The 7,641-nt window shown below is 52.8% G+C and overlaps 1 pseudogene; it reads right to left on the bottom strand.

The window, feature by feature from the left end:
- Positions 1–6,505: 6,505 nt before the first annotated feature.
- Positions 6,506–7,641, bottom strand: part of LOC101569465 — a 2,308-nt pseudogene continuing 1,172 nt past the window's right edge.

Here is a 7,641-nt window from a genome sequence, read left to right as displayed (position 1 = left end):
TGAATAACCACTAAGACAACAATATGCTATGTATTAATTATTGAAACTGTGCTAGTAATTGGTTTTGAAACTGTCTCATTGCTATTTGTTTCTCAATAGAATTATTTAACAAATAAAAAATTAAAAAACAAAAACAAATTGTGCTGCTATAAAAATGGGTACATACATGTCGCTGTGATGTGATGTTTTTAATTCTTCTGAGACAATACCTGGAGGGGGAAGAGCTGGGTGAAACAGGACCTCCACTCTAGCCTTCTTAGGAACTGCCACACTGATTTCCGTAGGGCCTGTACCAGCCGGCACTACCACCAGTAGCGCAGAGGGCTCCTTTTCCCCACTGACTCACCAGCACTCGTCACTGGCTGGCCTCTCGATGACGGCCATTCTTCCTGGGGTGAGATGGAATCTCCGTGTTGTTTTACTTTGCATCTCTTGAATGGCCAGTGATGTGGAGCATTTTTGATATATTTATTTGCTTTTTGTGTTTATTTGTGAAGCGTATATTCATCTCAGATGCCCATTTTTGGGTAGAGTCTTTGAATTTTGTGGGCATGATTTTTCAACTCTTTACATGTTCTAGATAGAAGTCCTTTGGCTGAAGGACTGTTAGCTAAAATTATTTCCAATTCTGTGGATTTTCTTGTGACTTTGTTGGTAATTTCTTTTGACCTGCAGAAACTTTTTAATAAGAGAGGTCCCCCTTGCTGATTCTTTGAAGTACTTCCCATGCAGTCTGGATTTTGGCCACAAGCTCTCTGTCTACGTCTGTGTCTTCCAGATTTCCACCTACTCTCTCCTCCAGGAGATTTAGTGTTTCTGTTTTAAAATTTAGATCTTTGATCCATCTTGCCTTTAGTTCAGGGGGACAGATGTGTGTCTAGCTTTAGTCTTCCACACATGGAGCGCCAGTTTTCCCAGCACCATTTATTAGAGAGGCTGTCTTTCTTCCAGTAAACGTGTTTTGTCTGTGGCTGAGTGTGGATTCCTAATTCTTCTGGGCATGTATTTTTTCAGTCTTTCCTTGCTTCTGTGAACTCCCTCATTTTTTCCAGCCACACAATCTGGCAAATTCTGTCTCACTATGCTTCTCTGAGTCAGCTACAGTCACCCCAGCTTGTGAAAGGAATCTGCCCCGAAATCACAGGGCACAGCTCTCGTCTACCGCCTGGCAGCTGGGCTGCAGGCGTGCGGCACCAGCGCCCTCCAGTAGCCTCTCCTGAGACTCCTGAGACCACCGCCTCGCTCACCTCCATGCTCACCCCCCCCTGCAGTCGCCCTCCAGCCGCAGTCAGCGCAGGCAGGTTCAGAGTCGCGGGCTACAACAATTCCAGACAGATCTCGAGGAGGAGGCTGTGTGGGCTATTGTGGCCTTCAGTAGCCAAGGCAGCACCGATAGCACACAGTTCGCTCTTTGTGCTTCACCCGAGGCAGAGTCCGAGTGGACGACTCAGCGTCTGAGTCTGCACGCGTGCGAGACAAAACCAGTCTTCCACGCTGAGCCAGCAGCACTGCAGCCCTGTCTGGACAGTCCTTGGTGGCCCGGCCTGCCCAGACTCCCGTGCAGGCGGTGCGGGGGACTCAGGGTCCTGAAACAGGGAGGAAGGGCTTCAAGTAACGGGTCCTTCGTCCTGCGCCCTGCCTGGGACCCCTGCCCTCTGCTCCTGCCCCTAGCAACAGCAGGACGTTCTCATGCGCTTCAGCACTGGAGAAGTGTTGGGCACCCGGTGGGAAGCTTTTCAAGATCCCCACTGTAGGGATCTGCTGGTCTCTCCCTAGTCTCCTGGAGCAAATGGTAAGAGGTTTTAGAAAATACAGACAAGAGACAATAGCTGAGGTTGGGGGTGGACCAAGCCTGCTAGGCAAAAGTCCCTGGAACGGTAGTCGGTAGTCGGGGCATTTATCTACACCTTTACAAAGTTGCAAGACACAAGGTTGCCTGGCAGCTAATAGCCCACAAGGTCCAGGCAGGATGTTTTTCTCAAGACCAAGGTAGCTTGACTGCTTTAAGGAATGAGGCCTCACCTTGTCTTCCCACGTAGATCAATTTTCAGCGTTAGCAGCTTCCAACACCCACTTACACTCCACGAAGGACAGGGAAGTGTCCCTGGCCTTGGAGGACCAACTCGGATGACTCCAGGCGCCTGCTGTCCCGTGAGCCTTGAGTTGCACACCTACTCCATAGAGCCCGCGACTTGGGGCTGATGGGTCTCACTGGATGCGGCCAGGCACAAAACTGCAGCCCGCTGCTCTGGCAGAGGTGCTTGGCCCGGCAGTGGCCTGTGCCTGCCGTGCAGTGGAAGCCTGCCCCGGCACTGACCTCAGTGCACCTGCCTCCCGTCCTGCCCAACAAGCAAAGTGCGCTCAGCTCTTGAGCCTGGCGTCCCTGGGGTCCCACCTCCCCTTCCCTGCCGCGGAGTCTCCAGTCCAGGCTCCATGAGCTGTTCACCCCGCGCATCTCCCGCCTCCCTGCAACTCTTGTGACCCTCTGTCTGTTGCCTCCAGCCCACTCGCCTTTCCGAACAGGCAGCCTACCACAGACCACTGGAAAGGTGCTCTTCACCCTTGCTCAGGACCTGGCCCTGTGCGCGCTGCAGGGCCCCCGCAGCCTCCCAGCTCCTGCACTCCCTGCCCAGCGTGGACCCTGTGTAGAAGCACCCGCCCACAGACTTTGTTCCAAGGGGCACGCTTCTCCTTTCCTCAACACGCACACTGGCTGCAGTGTGGGCATTATGGGTCGCCTCTTCGGAATTCATTCTCCACAGTTCCGGGAATAATCTTTCCCTCCACATTTCCCTTGTGCTCAGTTCTCAAATGCCCCCCTGAAGCGCCTGACCTCAGCTTCAGCCAATGGGGTTGTTGGGGGGGTGGAGCATGTGACCTCGGCCAATGGGAATCACAGAGGTTGGTTTGGGGGTGGAGCATGTGACCTCAGCCAATGAGAATCAGAGGACTGGGCTCTGGGGTGGAGCGTGTTGTACCTTTCATGATCCTAAGCAAACTGTTCCGCATTCATTCACTGATTGATTTTTGACTTTTTAAAGTTATTTTTAGGTGGACAGCAATTGTACACACTGTTGGTGCAGAAATGTGGTTCTGCTGTTCGCATGCATCAAGGAATGCTTGCATCAAGCTATTTCAGGCGCGTGTCACCCCGTTTACTTTTCTGTGGTGGTTGCACTGAAGGTGGCTTGCGTGGTTTCCCAGGGCGCGGTGCGTTGCTGGTGCCCTTAGGCCCCGTGCTGCTCCGTAGGCCCCTTGAGCGCCCTCCCAGCTACCTGAGATGTTGTGCCCTTTGACCCAAATCTCCCCAAGCCCACTCCCAGCCTCTGGTCTCCACCATTTTACTTGGCTTCTGTGAATTCAACGTTTGTAGGTTCCACACGCAAACAACATGTCGTGGCATTTGTCTTTGCCTTGCGGATGTCCCCTAACACAGTCCTGCCTCCACGTGGTCACAGCGAGCGGAATCTCCTTTTGAAGGGGTGAGTAGTTCTCTATTGCAGGCGCATGAGGTGCTCTCCGTGTATCAGTCCGTCGATGGGTCCGCAGCCGACCCCACAGCTGGGCTGTTGTGCACGGTGCTTATACGGGGGCGCGGCTGCCTCTCAAGGCACCTGTCTTAGTTACTTTTTACTCGTTGCTGGGACAAATACCCGACACTCAAAATGAAGGAAGGAAAGGTTTATTTAGCTCACAGTTACTGGAGGTTTCAGTCCAAACTCAGCTGGCTCCAAGGCAGAGCGGCACATAGCAGAGGGCAACCTTTCATGGTGGTGGCAAAGAGCAAGAGCTCAAGGGAGGGGTAGCAGCAGCTCAGGCAGCTGGCTTCTCTTCCCACCTTACATTGTAATGCAAATTACCTGCCCAGGGCAGGGGCAGCATCCACACTCACAGTAATCAATCACAAACTCCAGAAGCCCCCCCAAGACTACATGAGTCTTTGGGGGGACACCTAGACACAAACCATAACATTCCACCCCTGGACCCCCAAAGACTCATGCATATCCCTTTATTTTTTTAAAATTTATTTATTTATTTTTAATTTTATTTATTTTTATGTGTGTGTGTGTGTGTGTGTGTGTGTGTGGCCAGCTCAGCCCACCAGGGGGTGGGGCTGGTGGCTTGTGGTGCTGGGGTTTTGAACCGCAGTCCTTGTGCTTTGCCTAGCTTGTTCTAAGTAGGTGCTTTAGACCACTGAGCCATCTCACCAGCCCCTCAAACTGTTTCTTACTGGGACTTCCCCCCCCCTCCGAACCGGGGATTGAACTCAGGCCCTTGCGCTTGCCAGGGAAGTGCTTATTCTACTGAGCCATCTCCCCGGCCCACTTACTGGGACATTTGATTTTTCTTATTGACTTCTTGGAGCATTTTATATATCGTGGCTATCAATCCTTTATGTAATCTTTTCCTTGTCTATCAATTGAACATTGCCCGGGTGTATAACTGTCTTTTTGAGACTTTGTTAGGCACGCCGCGGCTGCACACGTGAGCATGCGCAGATCACTGCTAGGGATCTCACTCTCCGCAGCTGTGCCTTCCCTGCTGTCCCTGCACTTCCTGGGGCCATGCGGGTGGTTCCAGGTCACTGCAGGAAGGCCGGGTCGCCTAGACTCGCAGAGGGCAGGGCAGCGTCCGCTCACATCTCGCCTGCTAGCGGGGGGAAGGGAAGCTTGGCCCCGGTCGTGGGAAGGAGGGCCGTCCACACCGCCTGCAGCCGGCCGGAAGGATGGCACCTGCCCCTGTCTCCAGGTCTGCGGGGTGAGGGGGAGGACAAGGCTCCCCAGACGCCTGCCTGAGGGCGCGCGCTCCGGGACCTGCCCTCTGCCAGCCCTGAAGGGACGGGCTAGGAGGCGAGGCTGCGTCCTGTCCTCCCCGGGACCCTCTGTCTGTCTGGCGGCGAGAGCTGGTCCTCCTAACGCTCCTTGGAGCTCGAGGCGTAGACCCCGTGCTTTGCTCTGCGGGCGGTGCAAGCTCCCTGGGCTTCTGTTTCCTGGGCGCACCCCTCACCTGTGAATGGCCTGATGGGATGGGTGTGGGGGGAGACCAGGTGTGGGAGGAGACGGGGTTGTGGGAGGAGTCGGGGTGTGGGAGGAGACGGGGGTGTGGGAGGAGTCGGGGTGTGGGAGGAGACGGGGGTGTGGGAGGAGTCAGGGCGCAGGAGGAGATGGTGTGTGGGAGCAGACGGGGTGCGGGAGGAGACAGGGTGCGGGAGGAGTCTAGTTGCGGGAGGAGACAGGGTGTGGGAGGAGTCGGGGTGTGGGAGGAGAAGGGAGTGTGGGAGGAGTCGGGGTGCGGGAGGAGTCGGGGTGCGGGAGGAGACAGGGTGTGGGAGGAGTCGGGGTGTGGGAGGAGTCGGGGTGCGGGAGGAGTCGGGGTGTGGGAGGAGACGGGGTGCGGGAGGAGTCGGGGCAGGGCGGGGCACTGCTGGGCGCTGGGGGACACCTCCGCGCTGGCTTCAGGCTTATGATCTGAAAATCAAGAATATTGGCTGATCTGGGAGATGTTATGGTCTGTGGTTTAAAACAGCCATTCCTGGGCCAGTGAGATAGCTCGGCGGACTAGGTGCCTGCTTAGGCAAGTGCAGGGACGGGGTTCGATCCTCGGCACCACATGCCATACTGGCCCCGCCCCCGGATGCGCTGAGCTGGCCACCGAGACCAGGCGTCGTGGAGCACGCCTGTAATCCCAGCGTTGGGGAGGCTGAGACAGGAGGATCACTATGAGTCTGAGCTGCATAGTGAGACCATGTGACAAATAAATTTTTAAAAAGAGAAAAAAAGTAAAGCAGTCATTCCCTGCCTGGCACCCTCCCTCCCTCCCTCCTTTCCTCTCCCTCTACTCCCCCTCCCTCTCTCCCTTCTCTGCCACCCCTTTTCTTCCTTCCTTCCCTTACTCCTCACTCTGAGACCTCTTTCACCATAATTCATGCACAAGCCCAGGCCGGTCGGCAGAGGTGGTTACCGCAGCGCTTCCTGCAGCAGCAGGAACTGAACGCGCCTCGGCTGGGTGACAAGCGTGATGACGAGATGGCTCCAATCGGACATTCCGATGTGCCAGGACCGTGCGGGGGACGGTGATGTGCTGGCTTCACGCCTCTGCGCGACAGCTCTGAGATTTTTTTTTTTTTTTTTTTTTTTTTTTTGGTGGAACCAGGGATTGAACTGAGACCCTTGTGCTTGCTAGGGAATCGGTTATTCCACTGAGCCATCTCCCCAGCCCCTGAGATTTTTTTTTTAACTTGTCTTTTATTTTTATTTTTTTTCTGGACAATAAAGTTTAATGGTCACCTAAAGCGAAATGTATGTAGAAAGTACAGAAATGCTCCCTCAATATCAACTTGACAAAATCGGCACCTTTCAAACATTTAATATTTTACATGTTTTACAGAGAAGAAATTTAAGTTATACTTCTCTCTGCTACTGATTTGATCATTTCAGAAAGGTGATAAATATACAGAAATAAAACAGTTCTCTGAAACTAAATGAGAACATCACATTGGAAGTTTTCATTGGTTTTCCACGTTAACAGCTGTAGAGACCACACAGACTTGTGCCGCGTCATCGTATTCGGGTGCTCTCTGCAGGAACGCGGCCGTCGGTCCCAAGTCGAGACACTCTGCAGCCCCCGCACGGAAGACGGCAGAGCGAGGGCAAGGCCAGGGAGGCCCGGGGTGCGGCTTTCCCAGCTGTCTTCCCGAAACCCCACAGCAGTGCACAGAGCTGGTGTCACACGTCGCCAGCACTAGATCCACGGTGCTCTCACTGCAGTTTGCTATTTTACACGTAATCTGGAAAGGTTCTGCAAGGCTTCCGGTGTCTGGGATTGCTTCCAACATCGCCATAACCTGCAGTCATTCTTCGACGTTGGCTGCTTTGTAACCTGCCCCTTCCACCTAGGTTTGTTTTCCATACTATACCAGTTTTCCTATTCCTGTTACTCCCTTAACGATGCCTGCTTTTTCTGCAAACTCCTTCTTGGGTTTTAGGCAATAGAAATACTGGCGTGTGTGCATCGGCTGCAGACATGCTCTGGACCCAAATGCGGAGACGCACTCTACAGCCTGGCTGAATTTAATGCTGTTACACTGTACATTATGGACAGCTCCAATGACACTTTCTCCATAAACATGGCTGAGGTTGTAATATTCTGAATCTGTGCCTCAAGAAATACTTCATCAGTCTCTGCATTATAAAATTTAGTTTTCACGTCCAATGGTTTGAGAATCTGAAATTTGAAGAATTTTCTAAAGTACATCTTTTCTCCACCCTGAGTTGTATAAGTCACGGCACATACCAAGGTGTGTGCTCCAATGTCCTTTACCTCGTGGTGTATAACATCATCAATGCGGCAATCAGGTCTAAGTTCAGCCGCTGCAGCATTGGATGCTGAAAGATGTAAATGCTGGGAACTCGTCTGAAGATCAGCTTTTACCAGTATATCTTTTACAACTTGATTACTGTCATTATGAACGCGGACATAACTAGAAAAGGTTTCTCCCAAAAATATATTCCCAAAATTTTGGGGTAAAGTCAACATTAATCCCAAAATTAAAATTTCTGGGGGGCCGGGGAGATAGCTCAGTAGAATAAGCGCTTCCCTGGCAAGCGCAAGGGCCTGAGTTCAATCCCCGGTTCCACCAAA

Source organism: Octodon degus, unplaced genomic scaffold (genome assembly GCF_000260255.1).
Source record: "Octodon degus isolate 3935 unplaced genomic scaffold, OctDeg1.0 scaffold00382, whole genome shotgun sequence".
NCBI lineage: Eukaryota > Metazoa > Chordata > Mammalia > Rodentia > Octodontidae > Octodon > Octodon degus.
The sequence above is the reverse complement of the archived record's forward strand: the minus strand, read 5'-3'. Positions and strand labels throughout refer to the sequence as shown.